A 21,162-nucleotide genomic window follows, 5' to 3' on the forward strand; every position below is an offset into this window, starting at 1 on the left:
ACACAAATGAGACAAATCCCACAAATTTCCCCTAAAATGCAAACATATCATGAATCCAATTGACATCCCTTGAAGCTATCCAAAGTATCCAGGTTCCATTAAAAAACAGAAAAGGTGTTTTTAAAAAAGAACTGCTCCAGGAACCCCTCCCCTCAAAAAATAGAAATCAAAGTTAAAACCACTGGTTTATTTTAAACCTATACTGATTTCCTTAGAAAAAATGGCACGCTCCTAATGCCCTTAGAATGTGTTTGTAGAAAATACCCTGTAAAGGTAATTTAAAAAAACAACAACCTGTGAAACACATTACATTCCAGAAAAGCACATACTTAACAGTTAATCTTCAAAATATAACTAATAATTTAACATAGCATAAACGCAAATGACAAACTAGCGAAAAAGAGTAGCAACAATGCATCTAAATCTTCAGAAAATCCACGATCAACACTATAACTAACTTTTAAACCTCCCCCCAAAACCTCCACCCTCAAAACCCTGAAAAAATCCTTAACAAAGGACTTACATGTTCAGACGAACAGCAGCATCTTATTGTGACATGGTTCAGGGAAAACAGACCAAAATAATACAAATAGTTACAAAATAGACGGTAGAGGTAACCAAAAAGGGCTACTAAATGGAACTAATAAAAAGACTATCTCACAATAGAAAAGAATAGGAAATATTGTTAAAATGTTGAATAAATGTTTAAACTTTTTTTTACTAATTATTATACATTTAAAACATACCAAACAATGTAATAAAAAAATTTGAAAACATTATAAATCACAAAATGTATATAAAAAAGAAAAAAAATTAAAAGTTGTTAACAATGAAAAATAAGAGTTGAAAATGTACAACATAAAAATGTATATACATGTGATTTACCTGGTTTTCTATTATTAAAAAATAAACAAAACTGTTTTTATTTACTAAACCTGATATATTTTGTATATTGTTACTTGAAGTATATATAAACACTAAAGGGATGACATTTATTATTCCCACTCCAATCTAACTATATTGAGAGAAAGTGTTGGACACTAATGGAGTTATGTATACTATTTCCACTCCGATCTAAACCAATATGGGGAAGGTGTTGGAAGCTAAAGGGGTGAATTAAACTATTCCCACTGCAATCTAAACCAATTTGGGGAAGGCCTTGAAAACTAAATAGGTAACATTTACTATTCCCACTCCAATCGTATCCTATTGGGGAAAGGTGTTGGACACTAAAGAGACGAAATTTACAATATCCACTTCAAAATTAAGCATTTTACATAACATATTGCAACATAAAATATTACATACACAATCAATACTCCATATTTTGAATTTTTTTTAACATAAAATGAACTAAAATATTGTCTACAACACACTAATCTAAACTACAAAACTTTATATACATGCTTATAGTTTAAAATATAAAAGTATTATGAGCCTTATTACGAGTTTTGCAGTCTGACTGCCAAAACACTGCAGCAGCAACCTCCTGGATACTGCAGCGGCAGTGGTCTATAGAACGCCGTATTACGAGTTTACCACGGTGAGTGGGGTGTGACTGTGGAGATTTTGCAGCAGTGGTGATTATTTTTCCACATGTATCGATGCCTGTGTGAGCATTTCACTCATATGTGTTGGATGCACACTTATACATGATACATGTGGAAAAATACCACCTACTCATTGCTGGTATCAGGATCACATGTGGGCAGTCCAGTCAATGGGTCTATTGTACATCAATGAAAACAGGGTCGTAATCCTTGGAATGAAGATGCTGCTGTGAAAGGGAGACCTGAAGAAAGGGATCCATGTCAAACTCTGGCTGAAAGAACATAGAAGGGGTGAGTATGCACCTCAAACCCTTTGTTTCTGCTGACTTGAAGCTGTCGGTCGCCCTGCCGCAGTCAGCTTGAGAAAAAATCTCAGTTTGAAGTACGGACAGTAGTGAAACTCCCCTGGACTGCACTTTGGCAGCTGGTTTTCCCTGACCGCGGCCCCGGCGTTCTGCGGAGTGCTGACGGTGGCGGCGGTTTAGCCACGGTCTTCCGAAATGGCATACGCACAACTCGTAATACATTGGTCGAACTCCCGACCTCGCAGCTTTCAAACCACGACTGCGGGTACCAGGGTCCACAGACCGACAAATTTGTAATAAGACCCTATGTTAATTACTATTAAAATTATATTTATTGTTTAAAATATTTACAACCTTTCATAAACTTTAAACAATTAAATAAAAATGGATTTATAATACATACCTAACAATCATAAAATAAAAAATATGTATACACATTTATATTTTTTCAATTAAAAATAAGAGCTTAAAAAAATTCCACTTTCTAACGAAAAGTAAATTTTTCATACAATTGTAAATATTTTTTTCAAATGTCTTTTTTTATTTTAACATATAAATATCTCAAAATGTTCTACTTAATAAAAAAGTTATGTTTTTATTATTTTATAATATTCATTTTACTCTTCCAAACTCCCTAGCTAATTCAATCACTCGGGGGAAAGAGGAATCCAAATCTGACGCCAAAATAAGAATGTCATCGGCATACAGGGCTACCTTCCTCTCCCATGAGCTGCTCTTAAATGGTGTAATAGCTGGCTCCTCCCTAAGTTACTGAGCAAATGGCACTATATAAAGGTCAAAAAGGAGAGGGGAGAGGGGGCAGCCCTGTCTGGTTCCCCTTTCAATTTTGAATGGTCTGATCGTTCTACCATTTACCACCAGCCTGGCGGATGGCTCGCTATATATAGGGCGGATAGTGCAGCAAAATTGTGGCCCTAATTTCAACTTTTCCAAAACTGCCCCAAGAAATTTCCACTCCACCCTGTCAAAAGCTTTGGTTGCATCCAATGTCATTGCTGCCAGGGCGAGAGAAAAAGTGGATGCAGGATCTATCGCGCCAATGAAATCATGGGTGAGATCAAAAAGATTCCTACCCTTAACAAATCCCTTCTGGTCAGTATGCAAAAGCTCACCTGCTATGCTCCCTAGTCTATCTGCCAATATTTTGGAGCACATCTTGTAATCGGAATTTAACAAGGATATTGGCCTGTATGAACTACATTTTGTAGGGGGTTTACCTGGTTTAAGGATTAGAATAATATTTGCTTCCCCCCAAGTAGCAGGAGGCTGAGCACCTTCTATCAAAATTTTGTTAAACACCTCAACCAAAATGGGGATAACTATCTCGCTCAATTCCTTGTATAATTCCGCAGGGAGGCCATCTGGCCCTGCAGTTTTGCCCTTTTTACCATCCAGAAGAGCCTTCCTAACATCTTGGTGCGATATTCCTACCTCCAGGCTTTCCCGATGTATTGTACCCAATGAAGGTAGTTCGATGGAATTTAACCAGCCTTGAATAGATGCTATATCAAGACCACTTTCATCTTTATATAGCCCTTTAAAAGCGTGGAAGATCTCTCCCATCTCCTCCTCCTCGCTTATTAATGCATTCGAGCCTTCATCCTCTATTTGTTTAATTTGACTCCTGACTCTGTCTATTTTGGCTTTCCAGGCTAATAGCCTTCCAGCCCCTTCTCCATATTCAAGGTGAGCAAGCTTGCTGACCTCCCACCTGTTAGAAATTCTTGTTTGAATTGTATTTTCCACCTGGGCTTTTAACACCTCTAATTCTGCCATTAGTGTCTCTTGGAGATCTTGCTCTTGCTCGGTTACCTGATTAATCCTTTCCTCCAACAACTTCATTTGGCACTCCACAGATGCAATCTCCTGCCTGTATTGTCTATTTTTATGGACAGTTTTATTTGTAATCAGACCTCTCAAAAAAGATTTCAATGCATCCCATACCACCATTATGTCTGTTGATCCTGTGTTGATATCCCAAAATGCTTTCACCCCCTGGATCAAATATCCAGTAACAGCGGCATCTAGGAGAAGTGTGCGGTCAAACATCCACACCCTTTGTTGTTCTCTGCCAGCTAAATTTAAATTAATCCAGACCGCTGCATGGTCGGACAAGTGAGGGGTTAAATACCTGATATTCTTTGTGCGGTCCCTTAGATCGTTACTAATCAAGATATAATCTATTTGTGATTTATGTCTATATTTTTTGTTATAGAAAGATACGCCCAACTGTGTACCCGATCTCTCTCTCCCTATATCACAAATATCATATTGCTTCATCATCGTTTTTAAAAAGTCCCTTGATTTAGAGGAGATTGTAGCTCTGCTTTTTGATGATTTATCCAATCTCGAGTTCAAAACTATATTGAAATCCCCTGCTAGGATGGTTGAATCAGGGAACTCTAAGAGATTCAAAAAGATGTTTTTAAAGTTGATGGATCATCCTGATTAGGACCATAGTATCCAACAATTGTAATAGGGACCTTATCTACCAATATCTTCGCTATCATCCATCTGCCACTTAAATCAGGTCTCACATCTTGTAGGGACGCATTTGCTTGTTTTTTCATTAAAATAGCCACACCCCTGATATTACCTGCCTGACATGAGCAGGCATAGTATTCCACCCACCAGAGCTTTCCACAAATGTCACTCATTTCTTTTTTTACCAGGTGGGTCTCTTGTAGAATAATTATCTGTGCAGGGGAGTCTTTTAAATATTGTAGAATTCTTTCCCTCCTACTTTTAATTTGCAGACCGTTCACATTCCAAAACAGGCACTGCAGAGTTTTCATGGCGGATAAGGATTGAGACTGTAACATTGGGATTTCAGTATATTCCAGTTTACCCTGTTCCGACAGCAAACCAAAGACAATACACCTTGAACTTCATCTAGATTATTAGGTGAATTTTTTTTATGATTATTTTTTCCCTTCTGCCCCCTCTCCCGTGTACTACCCTCCACCCAAACTTCCCCACCACCCTCCCTGGAGAACCCTACCAACATTTACCTGGAGTAGCCTAGGTTCTACCTGTCTGCTAGCATACTCTAAACTGCTCCATAAATTAATTCTACTTACTCCAATACTATATCTTTAAGCTACTACCTCTAACTAAAATTCTAATTGTCTGCTGAGGAAGGCATAATCTGTATAGTATGCAGAAGACTGGAATGGAATCAGGGTTTTAGGTTCACTAGAAGCTCATCCGCTTCCTGCAATGTTTTGACAAAATGCATTTTATTATTAAACATGATTTTTAGTTGTGCAGGGAACTTTAATTGGACTGTTGCCCCTAGCTTCCTAAAGTCGTCTATTCTTTTCCCCGGCTCCCACTGTCTATCTAAAGTCGTACGAGAGTGGTCGGATCTGATTTCAAAGGAAAAAGAAGAGTCTCTTGATTTCAGAGATTTCAGTTTAAGGGCTGCTGTTAATATTGTTTCCTTAAGGTAAAAAGTCAGGAAGTTAACTAAAATCTTCCTAGGCTTTGTCCTATTGGGCTGTCTTCTAAAAGGATCTCGGTGAATTCTCTGGATATCTCTTTTTAGATCATCGTCCGTGGCTTCGATCTGTATTGTATCCTTAATGGGGGAGATAATATAGGATTTAAGATCCTCGCCCTCTTTCCCCTCTGGTATATTTAGGAATCGCAGATTGTTACGCCTGCAATTATTTTCCAATAATTCCACTCTGTCCTGAAGCGCGGCTTCATCTTTTTTAAGCATGGACTTCACCCAGGCCGTCTTTAGTTAATCCAACCTCACTCTCGAAAGCCGTCGTTCTTGAACTTAGAATGTCGTGTTTGTTTTCCAATGATTCACTGAAGAGTCAAATTTCTCCCTGTTTCGCCTCTGAAACCGCGAATCCCTTTTTAATGACCGTGGCCATTGAAAAAAAGAGGGTTTCCAAGGAGACCCCCAAGGGACTAGGGTCACCCGAAAGTACAACTGGCCCCAACGTGCCCCCACAAATCTCTAGTGCTCTTTCCGCCCCCATGTCCAGATCTCTGCTGTCTTTTACTGCTCCCCCCATATTTACCAATGTTAGCTGGTTGACCTCGGTGCTAGCCAAAATTATAGAATCTTCTGCTAAGACAATTTGGTTAGCTTGTAACTCAATTGGCCTTAGATCAAACCCAGAAGAATTTGAAGGCAACCCCAATGAGGAATCAGCCCTAAATGAAGGGTCTAGTCCAGGGTTCAGCTCAGAAGATGAGGGGATAGGTATTGACGGGGTAGGGTGAGACTCAAATCCATAGTTGAAAATGCAGATATTTTTATTAGCTCAGAGGTTTCCAAATCTTCCCTCAACACCCTCTGCTTCTCCCCCTGCTTCCCCACTTCCAGCACTTGCGGGAGAACCTTAAAATAAGATCTCAAAGAGGGGGTAAATCATATTTTTGCATCTGCTGGAAACCCCCTTTTCTCTAGTTTTTTGGTGCCCTTCTTTTTATATTCCCGATATGGGGGATATCCTTCGTTGTCTCCTTTAGAGTCTAAAGTTAAATGGGCTATATCTGCTGACGTTTTCTTAAAAACTTCATCGTCCTCAATGTTCTCCTGAAATGTAAGTGCTTGAGAATCAATGTTTTTGCCTGCCCCCCCTTCCCACATTTTCTACCTTTCTTTGCACTCTTACATCTCTGTTATGTAGATGACCCAGTGCCTTTCTCAACTTCTTTGTTTTTTCCCTGCTGCTTCTCAATGGGCTGGACTCTTAAAGGGGGCGGCAAAAACAAAGAGGACCGCTTTACAGAAGTAGATATATCTACTGAAGAATCCCCCTTTCGGTTTAAAGTACGCAGTGAATATGGGGGAGAAGGCTTACCGAGCTTGAGGACCCCCCGGAGCCCTGGAACCTCGCCTCTGGATTTTCCTTCCTGCTTTGTTGCAGCGGGGCTTCGGATTGCTGCCTCAGCATATGCCACCTTTACCGCCTCTCCTGGCTATGAGGTTTATGAGAACAAAACCAAGATAATGACATGGAATTTGCCAATGTGCTGATACCAAACCAAAAAAGAGTTGCGCTACTTAGGTGTAAAAATCGTTCCAGAGATAGATCAAATAGCAAAAGTTAATCTTACTAATATTTTGAAGGAATCTCAAGCACTTATTTATAAAATCTTGGATACATCTAACACTGTTTATCTTGGGCTGAGCAAATCTCATAAAGATGTCAGGATCCTGTGACCGCGCCTGCCTCACGAATGTTGGGAAACTACATTTCCCATGATCCTAAGGAGGCGGAGGTATTTAGACCACGACGCGCATTGGACGTTGCTTTCTGTTTCTGCGAGGAGAGCTGATCTCCGAGACGCCGCCATCCAGAAGGGAGTTACTGATCAGTGGACGTTCTTGCTGCGTCCCGGACTCCACGGAAGGTAGGATCCAGTGGTCCTGTCAGCGTTTCAGAGTGAGGTGAACTCGCGCTGCTCGCACACAAGTGTTAGGTGAAGCGGAGCGCTGTGGAGTTCTCCACGCGTTACCATATTCACGATTCTTGTTGGGGATCAATACGTGAGAGAAGCAGAGTGCGGTGGTGGGAACAACCACGCACTGCTGTGTTCTCTTCCTTGACATTTGCCTTGCTAAAACTTTCGAGAAGTGGAGCACGGTGGTGGAAACTACCACACGCTGCCGTGTTCTCTTCAGAGTCATTTGCCTTGGATTATTCACTCGGGAAGCGGAGCGCTCTGGTGAGAGTAACCACGCGCTGCCGTGTTCATTTCTGCTTATTTTCATGGGACAATACTTAGCTGGGTGAAGCGGAGCGCGGTGGTGGTTGCAACCCCGTGTTACTGAATTAATTCTTAGTTTTCTTGGAATAACAGCTGCTTTGCTGTTGCGGAGCGTAGCGGCACCCGGCTACACGCTACCGTATTCTTAAGCAGGTCTAAGGCTCGATCCTCCTATGGGCACAGAGTGGTGACATAACCATGTGTTTTCTTTGGTACCAATTAATTAGAGGCATGGAACTATGTAACCTTGTGGTTTCTCTTTGACTACGGTGGTACTGAGATCCATCAGCTTCCTTGGTTATTTTCTTTGGATTGAGGAGGAAGTTCTTAATACAGGAGAAGGGATTTCGATATTCTGCTGCTACCTTTATTTCTGATGGTATGTGTGTGGTTATACATGAGCATAAGAACGAATGGAAGGATAGGTGATGGTGAACTCATATCCTTTTCTCTATTTGCTTTCCTAAAGGTTTTTTCTGAGTCCTGCTACAGCTGGGAAGGCACCTCATTTGTTGAAGACTGCATTCTGTTTTGTTTAGGTATATATACATTTAGTGAGACCACATGAGAGTAGTCTTTGATTATGTGCACTGTTTATATTATTGTCTTTTGTTGTTTCAGGTCCTTTTCCCTACTGTCCCCTCCCCTACATTTTTTCCCTCGCCTGGTTCAAATACCCTGTACTGTTTTGCCCGGGTGTTGGTAACGTCAGGAGGTGCACCTTTAACTACAGCAACTGGATCCTGCGGTGCGTACCCTGGCAAAAGATGTCTATCGTGCCAAAAATAACGTTTCTGTTTAATACCATCCCTTTGAACTTCGAGAAAGCACTAATCGATAAATTTTAGAAATCCATTAACTCCTTTGTTTGGGCATCAAAAGCTGCCAGAATATCTTGGAAGAAGCAAAGACGCAGGAAGGAGAAAGGAGGTCTGGCACTTCCTGACATTCAATATTATGCATGGAGCTTTCAGTTATCTCATTCCAGAATGTTGCTAAAATGCCCAGACTCTTCAGGGAGAGGTCAAATGTTTTTAGCCATGTTGGAACAACGGGGGCTTTCTCAAGAAGGCTTTTTGTTTAAGTATGGGGACAATTTTTTTTTAAGAAAGTCAGACTGAAAGTCCTAAGTGGTATGGCTCAAAATTGGGCTAGGATAAAAAAAACTAATAGGTTTTGAATACTACTCAAGTCTTGCCCCCATGTGGGACAGCCCAGGAACTTCCAGCTGCCTAAAGGATCAGTTGGTAGCCCCTTTTAAAACATCGGGAGTAGCAGTATGGGGGGACCTTGCGGTTGACGGATCTCTCTTGCCGTGGGCCACGTTAAATGACAAGCTGGATGATGGTATGTCTAGGTTCAAGTATCTACACTTACTTAGCTGGTCTCAGAACTTGAAGATTCCATTAGGCCGAGGGAACCCCCTGGAAGATCATTTGGTTAATAAACCAGTAAGGAAGAAAGAAATTTCTTTTTTCTATTGGGCTATCGGAGAGGCCATTGACGGCGAATTCAAGCTAGCCGAGTAGTTATGGGGGAAGCCATTCCGGAAACTGACTGGGACGATTTGTGGCAGACTTCTTATAATATCCTCTTTTCAGTAGTGAAGCCAGCTTGGTTGCGGAGGAACCACTATTTTACATCACACAGGGCTTACTTCTCCCCGGCAAGGCTCTCTAAAATGTCCAAAGGCCACCGGCAAAGTGTAAAAAATGTAATCTGGAAAGCGCACCCGGATGTACACATGTTTTGGGCCTGCCCATCTCTTGCGAAATTCTGGAGAGAAGTTGGAGACTCCTTAACATCAATTTCGAGCTATACAATACAAATTTCCCTTAAATCCATTATTTTTGGTATATGGAGCTATATCACCGGCCCGGATAGAGACTTTCTCTTTTTTGCAATTCTTTTAGCTAGACGGGAAATATGTAAGAGATGGGCTGAGTCAACACCTCCCACTCATTTGGAGTGGCCATCTTCTTTATACAAAATCTCTAAAAAAGATTTGGCTTGATTAAAAAACGCTAAGAAGAGAACCATCTGGAACAAGCTACTAAATTGGACCTCAGTCTGAAGGTTTTTTTTGTGTGTTTGTTTTTGTCCTATGATTAAGCCTCAAGGAAACTCTCAGACTGTGTCTAAGCTAAGGATGGCCATCAATACCAGTCTCGGTTTATTCCTGAAGAGAGTGCAACCACCCTCCCCGTAACAACGGGAGGGCAGCAACTAGAAGGAAGTGGGTATGCTGCTGGTAGAGCTGAAGGGCGGAAACGGCTTGCAGGGACTACTTCTCCTTTTGGAGTAACAGTGGCAACCTATGGATTTCATGTTAGCTGAGGTTGGAGGCGAATGAGGAAAAAAAAATATATAAATTTTACTCTTTTAAAAAATGAATATTTATTAGAATCACTATATATATCTTTTTTTTTTACTTTTTAGTCCTGCTACCTTCTTCCCCTCTCAGCCTCGATCGGCCATATCTTAATTAACATCAAATCTAAATATATATTAAGTATTTCCATTTAACACAATTAAAAATTCTTAAATTATTAATTTGCATAGCTTTAAAAATATTCAACAATTTATTATGTATATTAATACAACTAAAAATAAAAATTTCACAAAATTCATAAGAAAAAAGTATATTACTAAAAAGACAAATATAAAAATAAAAAGCTCATCCAATCAAACACACTCCAATACATTACATTCTAATTTACACAACACTATTACATGTTATGTTATGTTTCATATTTTTATATCGGTACAAAAGGGGGTGGTGATGGACGGAGCATCAGAATCAATCAAACACTCACACTCAGTCAAAAGATCTGGGTTTAATCCATCACCGTTCTTTAGCCCACTATGCCACCCCAGTTCAGACATGGCTATATGCAAATCAGTCTGACCCTGTGCCTCATGGGAACAGTCCAGCCCGAAGTGCCAAGCCATGCCTTCCCTGGACCGGAAACAAGCTTCCGAGGACCGGTTTCTGGCATTCCAGCCGTCTTCAGCCCACATATTTTTATATAGCGCTCAGCTGCCCCAGCCAAGATGCGTCCCGGCGCTGTCACTGACAAGGAGGGCAGCTGCCTCTACAAAGCACAGCAGGCCATAACATAACCCCTGAGGCCTAGTTTAAAGGAAAAAGGTAGGTCTTAATGGCTTTCCTGAAAGCCAGGCGATCCTCTAAGCCACGCACCTGGGACGGCAAGGCGTTCCATATTTTAGCCGCCAGATAACAGAAAGATTGACCGCCCATCCGGGAGCGTTTCACCCGAGGAATCACTACTAGGTGCTGACCTTCCGAACGCAGAGAACGTCGGGGGACATACGGAGTCAGTAGCGAACAGAGCATAGGTGGAGTAGCGAGCTTTAAAATCTTGAATGTAAGACAGAGAGCTTTAAATTGGATCCGCTTTGCTACAGGAAGCCAATGGAGTTTACTTAAGGTATCAGCAACGGGATGTGAACAAGGGAGGCCTACCAAAGTTCTTGCTGCCGCATTTTGCACCCGCTGCATTCTTCTAATCTCTGCCTGGTTGGCCCTTAGCAGCAAGGAGCTCGCATAATCCAGGCAGGAGAGGATAGTCAATTGCACTATAAGCTGGCGGTTGGGAGGGTCAAAGAATTTTAGAATAGGTCTGAGACCCCATAGGATCCCAAAGCATGTGGCTGCCGTTTTCTTAGTATGGGTGCGGAGGCTAAGGGAGGAATCTATCCACACCCCAAAATTTTTTACTTCTGATTTTGGGTCCGGAAATTTCCCTAACGTATTAGGCCACCATTTTTCACCCCAGGCTGCGGCATTCTTCCACACTAATAGAACCTCCGTCTTACTCGCATTTAACTGCAAGTAGTTAGAGGTCATCCAGATAGCCATGGCCTTTAGGCCATTCCTAAACCTGTTGGCGCTCAAAGCGGAATCGTCCGCCAGAGCCACTACTAGCTGCGTGTCGTAAGCATATGAGACCATTGAGAGATCCCATTGCTTAGCAAGCGCAGCCAGTGGCTGTACATAGAGATTGAATAACGTGGGGCTGAGTGCCGAGCCCTGGGGGACTCCCTGCTCAATGCGTCGTTCCTTGGAAAGGAACGGAAAGTGGAAACCCCAAAGGTTCTTCCTGTTAAGAACGCTCTGAACCATTCCAGAGCGAGTCCCCCGACACCTGCTTCTTTCAGTCGATGTAACAAAACCGCATGCAAGACCGTGTCAAAGGCGTCACTCAGATCCAACAGGATCAGTGCCGCTGTTTGACCAGAATCCAAAATGGTCCGTAGATGTTCCGTCATGCTCAGAAGCGCCGCCTCGGTGCTGTGACCGGCTCGGAAGCCATGCTGTGAGGCATCCAGAATATTGTTGGAGCACAAAAAGCTGGTAAGAGTGCTGTTGACGTGAGATTCTGCCACCTTGGCCGGCCACGGGACCAGAGAGATACGCCTGAAGTTCTTAGGTTTAGTGGTATCCAACGTAGGTTTATTAATAATAGGGGATACCCACGCCTGTTTCCACTTCGCCAGTATCACAGCTGATTCAAAGGAGGAGTTAATTATCTGACAAAGGGGATTAATCACAAGCGTGGATGCCTCCCTAAATTGGGCGGGTTTTAAGGAGTCTGCAGGGGAGCCTGACTTGATTTTCCCACATAGTCTAATGAGCTCTTCATGGGAGATTTCAGGAATCACCATGAGTTTGATGGTCGGCTTAGGACTAGAAGGGATGGGTAGAGGTGTAGGCAAAAAGGATCTATAAATTACACGAACTTTCTCCACAAAGAAGGAAGCCAATTCTTCGCAGTGTAATTCAGAGATAGTTGCGGGTGTCAAGGCTTTTTTGGCCTGAAATCTTTCAGGATTTTAAAAATACATTTTGAAGGATTCAGGCTGAACCTGATCTCCTTGGCATAATAAGCGGCCCGTGTCCTGCAAATTGCTCTGTGATAGTTTTTTTGTGCTGCAATATATTGCACTTTTATTTCTGGATCGTACCCTTTCCTCCATTTCCGTTAAATTTTTTTGCAGATTTTACTCAGAGTCATCAGAGACTCATTGTACCATGGGCTGGATTCTTGGGAGCGGCCTTTAATCCAGCTCGCCGGGATCAGAGAATCCAGAGCCCGGGTTAACCAGATGCAAAACATCTCATACCCTGACTCTGCGTTCCCAAAAGATTCAAGGGGGACTATTCTGAGCAGGGCATAAAAATCGTCTAATCGTAGTTTCCGCCAGGGGCGCTTGAATACTGGTTGACTTTTAAAGGTAGGGACATGCCGACCAGCATATGATCGGACCAAGGGACCGGAATTGGGGCCGCTACTGCCACAGCTTCCATATTAGAAAAGATGGGATCCAATAGATGTCCCTCACAATGGGTGGGGCTCACAACTAACTGGTGCAGTTGGAAAGCTGCTAGATCTGCTAGCAAGCTGCTTATATTTTTATCTAAGGTAAGATCAAAGTGAAGATTCAAGTCTCCGAATATACTATAATTTGCAGTTCCTACAGCCAGTGTACTCACTGCTTCCAGAAATGCATTTATAAAACTGCTGGCTTGCCCAGGGGGCCTATACACCAGGACTCCAGAGAGGGTCAGATGAGGGTTAATCAGAATGCTAAAGCGGGCACATTCGCATCCTTCAATATCAACTTTAGTGAAAAGACAAGGGTAGCAAGATTTGACAATCGCTGCAATACCCCCTCCTCTCATTGGCCTGTTTATAGTATGCACAGAATAACCGGGCAGCACAGCCAGATTAAGGACTGTGGTCATGCCGTCCTGCAGCCAGGTCTCAGTGAGGAAAAAAATATCAGGGTTCTTATCCTCAATGAGATTGTATACCTCAGCGTAATGTTTAGCTAAATATCTTACATTCAGCTGAAGGATAAGCAGCCGTTGTTGAGGGCAGATGGCTTTAGGGGGCATAAGTATCGGTGATTTAGGTAGAGAGAACAACCCACATGAACAGTGAAAAGGACCACTCAGAGGATGGAGTGTGGTCCTATTACATCGGAGGCCTGATGTGTTCAGATCTAGAAGAGTTTTCCTGGAATAAGTGTGCCCAACCGACTCACCTCGACCAGCGCATCTGGCGAGAGGCGACGTACGGACGGGCTCAGACGGGCTTGCCTTCACCCGCCGCGCGCGTCTGCTGCGCGTCCGCTGAGCGTGTCTGCTGCGCGTCCGCTGCGCGTTCGGAGGGGCATCCACCTTATATCAGAAACCTTTTAACTTGCGCAGGATGTAAAACGGAATTCTAGTCACTTCCGGTGTGTGCGCCGAGTCCATCTTCCCTCCACAACAGTTCGACCTGAAGTCAGCGGTGGACCGGGGAAGCGGCTATGAGGTGAGTTTAAGAATAAGTGAAGTTAAAAACAAGCGCAACAATTCAGTAAATAACTGAAGCCCTTTGCGCTAAGCGTAGTGACACATCTCCTTGCTTCGTGAGTCAAGCAAGAGAAAAGGAAGTAGCCCCTTAAATAGTTCAGCCAAAAATAAGCTAGACTGCTAACTTGCGCAGGATGTAAAACGGAAGTCTAGTCACTTCCGGTGTGTGCGGCAAGTCCGTCTTCCCTCCACAACAGTCCGACCTGAAGTCAGCGGTGGACCGGGGAAGCGGCTATGAGGTGAGTTTAAGAATAAGTGAAGTTAAAAACAAGCGCAACAATTCAGTAAATAACTGAAGCCCTTTGCGCTAAGCGTAGTGACACGTCTCCTTGCTTCGTGAGTCAAGCAGGAGGAAAGGAAGTAGCCCCTTAAATAGTTCAGCCAAAAATAAGCAAGACTGCTAACTTGCGCAGGATGTAAAACGGAAGTCTAGTCACTTCCGGTGTGTGCGGCAAGTCCGTCTTCCCTCCACAACAGTCCAACCTGAAGTCAGCGGTGGACCGGGGAAGCGGCAATGAGGTGAGTTTAAGAATAAGTGAAGTTAAAAACAAGCGCAACAATTCAGTAAATAACTTCAGCCCTTCGCGCTAAGCGTAGAGACAGCGTCTCCTTGCTTCGTGAGTCAAGCAGGAGGAAAGAAAGTAGCCCCTTAAATAGTTCAGCCAAAAACAAGCTAGACTGCTAACTTGCGCAGGATGTAAAACGGAAGTCTAGTCACTTCCGGTGTGTGCGGCGAGTCCGTCTTCCCACCACAACAATCCGACCTGAAGTCAGCAGTGGACCGGGGAAGCGGCAATGAGGTGAGTTTAAGAATAAGTGAAGTTAAAAACAAGCGCAACAATTCAGTAAATAACTGCAGCCCTTCGCGCTAAGCGTAGAGACAGCGTCTCCTTGCTTCGTGAGTCAAGCAGGAGGAAAGGAAGTAGCCCCTTAAATAGTTCAGCCAAAAACAAGCTAGACTGCTAACTTGCGCAGGATGTAAAACGGAAGTCTAGTCACTTCCGGTGTGTGCGGCGAGTCCGTCTTCCCACCACAACAATCCGACCTGAAGGCAGCAGGGGACCGGGGAAGCGGCAATGAGGTGAGTTTAAGAATAAGTGAAGTTAAAAACAAGCGCAACAATTCAGTAAATAACTGCAGCCCTTCGCGCTAAGCGTAGTGACAGCGTCTCCTTGCTTCGTGAGTCATACATTTTCTACATAGATGTTTTGTACAACAATATTAAATACAACACTAAAACAATCTTTATCTTTGATATTGTTGTCCATGATATTTTTGATGTTGTGATAGTTTTGACATAATATTTTTTTCTGATATTGTGTCCAAACACTGTATGCAAAAGTTGGCATAAGGGTGCATCAATGGCATATTGGGGCCCTGGCAAAATGGAAGTTAATTATCACATATGGGGGCACACCTGGCACATTTAAAAAATATGCCTACCTAACGCCTGAGGAGAATCAGGTTTCGTTGGCTTGGCAGACTATGAAGAGATTTGAAAATGTAATGAGTGCCCTGTTTGCCTTTTCAGAGTCTAGCAAGTGTATGTGACTGTTGTACTTTAAAATTAACTATTTGACCCCAACATTTCTCAGGGAAAGAACCAATGAACTTCTCTAGAAGAGGTCTCGCTTCACATGCTTGCTATGCTTTAGGGCTAGATATATGCTTCAGCACTTTAAAGCATTATGCGAGCACCCTAATATAGGTGGTATCTACAATAGACATTTGTCTGTGGTGCTTTGTTATTTTAATCATGCAGTAATTATGGCACTTTAGCGTTGTCACTAATTGTGGCATCATCAGGGTTAAGATCATGTGACATGATTTTGTTGGACAATTTAGGGTTAAAGGTTATATGATGCCAATTCCTGTTATTTATTTGAAGTCAAAGTGTGTGTGATGTCACTTAAGTTTTCCCTGTCATTTTGATAAATCAACGCCCATGCGTTCAGGTTTACAAACAGAGAATGGAACCTCTCAGTTCTAATCTTAAATAATGGTTGTATCTTAAAGCACATTCAGGGTGGTTTCAGTAGCAGGTGTGGATTTAGGCACATTGGTATCATACTCCCTGTGTAGCGGTGTGCAATTGAAAGTGTTTATTTTAGGAGCATCTTGATAGACATCCTCAAAAAGGCAGATTGATCCTGCCCAAATATCTTTAAAACATTCTATTTTAAACTTTTAGAGAGCACTGCCGGAATGGTGACCAGCCAAAACGCAAAAAAATGTGCAGTGGTAGTCTTACAAGGGAGTACATTTGCAGTTGTTAAAAATGCTTGTTGGAACCGAGCAAGAAAAAAAGCTGAAAGGAACGTCGATCGAGGTGCCTTACTAAATAGGGCAGCTCCCATGGTGCCATTCTTGCCTGCAGATGGGAGGGAGGTAGGGGTGAGTGAGAATAGGGTCGATGGGGCTTTGGCTGGCTTTTACATGCATCTTATTACGTCTAACTTTAAAGAGGCCAGCAATGGTTTTAATTTTAATATTGCCTCCTTCTGAGTATATACACAGCATAATATTATCCTCCATGTCGTTCTTGAAATTATGATTTCCCACCCAGAACGGGAGAACTCTGCATTGTACTTGGGAATTGATTGTTCCACTGACTTTAAGATTGCTGTTCATTTGGTGTGTGGCTCATTACAAGCCATGAAGAAAAAGTAAACATTACAAAATGTTCTTGACTTCTACAGTGACACTCATTCAATTGTACAAAAATCAAATACTTAGAATTTTGAATTTCAACCCCCCCCCCCCCCCAAAAAAATACTAAAATTAAATACAGTTCGCCAAAGAAGACACCCAGATTGTGCAGAAGAAATTCACTGGACTCCCCTAAGTATCTTCAACATGAATTCTAATAGGCTCCATTACACTACCTTCATCTAACCCACCGCCCCTATGTATTTCTTCACCCATCTGTGGATATACCTGTTCACAGTTTGAGGCTCTATGACAGTGCAGCTTATACAACCCTGCAAACAACTGATTGCATCAATAAGCCTGTCTGTCCATTTCTGGTTGCTTAGAAATTGTGGTTATTTTTCGGAAAAGGGGACTTAAAAAAATGAGGAGAATAATTTACTGCAATGTTTTAAGGAGGCATAATTCCTTTGATCCATGGGATCTGTACAGTGTGATGCATGATAGGATATAACCGAAGATCAGTAGGAATAGACCTGTTATGCAGTGTGATGAACAGGAAGAGAGATCCATTTAAAAACACGCAGGAGAGCTTTTGCATTTTGTTAAAAATAAATATGCATTTTTGGTGCACTGCCTACTGCCTGTCGAAAATGGCTCTATTGCGCAACTGGTAACGGATCAAATACTCCGCCGCTGGCAGGTCTTGCATATTTTATGGCAAAATATGCCCCCTTTTTTCATGCTTTATAAAATATTTCGATATTGGCTCAATATATAAGATACATCGACTGGCTATGAAAACTCTAGTGGGAAGAAAGAGTCATGATTGGATGCACATTTGTGAGAAAGTTCGATTTCTCTTACAAGAGTACCTGTGGATTAGTTCGGATGCTCAATAAAATTCTACTTTGCAGTTTGATTCTATCTGTTCAAGGACTAGCATCACGTTCTCTCAGTCCATAAACTAAAAGAAAAAATAAAACAGAATCCTCAAGTGCTGTGTGGGTCCAAAGAGGGATGAAGAAGGTATGTATGAAACAGGTGGGTAGTTATTTATTGCATAAATTATTTAGTTACCCTGGCTGAATATTCACCTCTGGCTAGAGTCATGTAAGGAATTATAATAGCTAAATTGAGTCACATTGGTCGCATTCAGAAGTAGAATCCAAGAGAATGGTGCACACTGATATACTGTGCAGGATGATCAGTAAGCAGAAAGTTTACATCACACATTGCGTACCTCCGCTAAGTACGCAATGCAGAAATGTTCTTCATTTTCAATCGGTCACTGAAAAGCACATGTACAGCTACAGTCATTGATCTGTGTGGGTATTTGCATGTTCCACATGACTTAGGGGCATATTATCAAGCCTGGGCGATAAAATTATCGCCGCTTTATCGGCAGAAAACTGCCGATAAAGCGGCGATAATGGGCTTGATAATATGCGCTATGGAATTCCAATCGAAGCCCATGTTAGATGTCTTCACATCTAACATGGGCTTCGATTGGAATTCCATCGAGCATATTATCAAGCCCATTATCGCCGCTTTATCGGCAGTTTTCTGCCGATAAAGCGGCGATAATTTTATCGCCCAGGAATTCCAATCGAAGCCCATGTTAGATGTCTTCACATCTAACATGGGCTTCGATTGGAATTCCATCGAGCATATTATCAAGCCCATTATTGCCGCTTTATCGGCAGTTTTCTGCCGATAAAGCGGCGATAATTTTATCGCCCAGGCTAGATAATATGCCCCTAAATATTTTACGATCATAAAATTAATAGAAAGGAGTCGAAGTGAGAGGCTCCAAGGGGTGAGAACAAAAAGTGGGAGGTCACGACACACACGTGAGAGGCAATTGAGACAAAAAAGAGTAACCAAGGAGCAAATCCCCAAACACACTAGTAGATCTCCCTACCACCCAGGTGTGACTGCACATCTAACCCTGGAGCCTTGTGGGAGGGGAACCTCTTCAATCACTGTGAATTGACATTTCCAAAATTGACATTCCTATGGGTTCCATCACCACCTACAGGAGGATGCTGAACAACCACCTGTGGAACCACAGGTGTAACTGAGAGCCACAACCAGCTCCTCCTGGACCAGACCAGCTGCTACAGATCACATTGCTGTTGCACTGGGATTATTTTAAAATTTTGAGCGAGAAGAACATCCAGTAGCACATTTAGGTGTTACAGCTGATTAGGGACCTGCTTTATAGGCTACTAGGCACTCCAGTAGGAACAAGTGATGCACCACGTTCATCTGGATAACAATAGGAATCTGCTAAGCCCACCAACTCACATACTATCCAGCTGAAAGAGAACACCTACATTCAAATCACCATCCTGGCCTTTTACTGTATGGTTTGACCGTATGTCATTGAACACTCACAAGTACTATTCCCACTTGTAGAAACACACACACATGCACACACACAAACACACACCTTGCATGTGCTGCATTTCACCAACAAATATATAATGTTATGCTTTTGCTATTTCATAGGGACAGGGGATTGAACTGCATTTTCCAGAAGCAATAGATAGATACAGAAGGTGGGACCCTTCATTACCACAGAGCGCTATGATGTTCTGGCCGGTCCGCTCTGTGGGATCGTTGTGCTGTTCCTGTTGCACTGGGACTGTGGAGCGAACTACATTGCCCAGAACCCACTGAGATGGGCAGGACCCTTAATTTCCACAGAGCATTATAGAGCCCCGCCAGCCTGCATGCAGCCCAGATCATTTGTGCTGTTCCTGTTTCACTAGGACAGGTTAAGCAAACTACTACTTCCAGAAGCCACTGAGAGTGGCAGGAGGAGGCAGGATTCCTCCTCACCACAGAACACTATGAAGCGATCCCGGCTAGCCAGCTGTGCAGGATGCACCAAAGCAATGACAAGGCAAAGCACGGGTAATGGGACGACACATCCACAGCTTGTCAGGGCAGAAGAAATATCAAACGATACAAATATTGTGTCAAAAATATTGTGAAGTCAAGACAGAATATTCTGGACAGAATTTTATTTTTACTTTATTTTATTTCTTTTTTAAAATATAGTTATTTCTTTATTTGTTTTAATTAATGTGTGGAGGCTTATTAGTTTTTGTCTAAGTTTTTATTATTTTGATGTTAAATTTGTATTATTATTTTTAGTGTAGTTGTTCCGATTTGTTTATATTTTTAAAGGTTTATGATATATTTTCTCCATTTTTTGATTGGGGCTGTTGTGTTTGAAGGTAAATAGGATGAAAACTTTTTTAATATTCACGTTTAAATGTATTACTGTTTTACATTTTATTTTTAATTCATAATTAATTATGCTAATTAATTTTAAAATACTTTATATTTTTAAGATGGTAATTAGTCTCTTTAATTGTTGATTGCTTAATTAAATGGTTTTATTAGTTATATGATTGTTATTAACAGTTTGTATATAAATTAGTTATATAATGTTATAGGTTTTCTATAATATTTGTATTTTATAGTGTTAATATATTATTTGTTACTTTTGGGTTATTCGTTTTTGAATATTTCTATAAATGATATAACATTAAAAATATTATTAAACATATATTTTTTAATTTGTGGAAATATATTTAATGTTTCTTTTATATATATATATATATATATATATATATATATATATATATATATATATATATATATATATATATATATATATATATATATATATCCATTCAATGCAGGCACTCTAAATTGAGGGAGACCACAAGGAGCAACTTCGTTCAGGATTTTAATGGCAGCCTGCAAGCACAAGGTAGATCAGCAGCACCTCTCCCATGTTGTAAACGCCGGACGCGTTTCGGGACTTGCTCCCTTCATCTGCGGCGTGTGATGAAAGCAACTGCTGGCACGTAATGTCTCTGCGCACATTGAAGTACTGCCTGCCTCACGGGCGTGGCTGGATCCCAATGCATCCTGGATATTGTAGTGCGCTATTACTTCACCCCAGTGGGTGTGCAAACAGTTCCAAAATAAAATCAAAATTCTTTCCCCAGTGGGTGGAGGGGGTAGCTGGCTGTCACCCAGTGCGCCGCTTTGTGGATGCCTTCCTGGTGAGCGGGCGTCGTCCTGCACGACCACCGGCTCACCCTCCTTTCCTGTTTTCCCAAACACCATCAGGCACAAGGGCAGGATCCATTGTTCTATGGCGGGTCCTCCTCGCGACCGGAGCTGGCCGCAAAAATCCATTCAATGCAGGCACTCTAAATTGAGGGAGACCACAAGGAGCAACTTCGTTCAGGATTTTAATGGCAGCCTGCAAGCACAAGGTAGATCAGCAGCACCTCTCCCATGTTGTAAACGCCGGACGCGTTTCGGGACTTGCTCCCTTCATCTGCGGCGTGTGATGAAAGCAACTGCTGGCACGTAATGTCTCTGCGCACATTGAAGTACTGCCTGCCTCACGGGCGTGGCTGGATCCCAATGCATCCTGGATATTGTAGTGCGCTATTACTTCACCCCAGTGGGTGTGCAAACAGTT

This window comes from Lissotriton helveticus, chromosome 10 (assembly GCF_964261635.1).
Source record: "Lissotriton helveticus chromosome 10, aLisHel1.1, whole genome shotgun sequence".
Taxonomy (NCBI): Eukaryota; Metazoa; Chordata; class Amphibia; order Caudata; family Salamandridae; genus Lissotriton; species Lissotriton helveticus.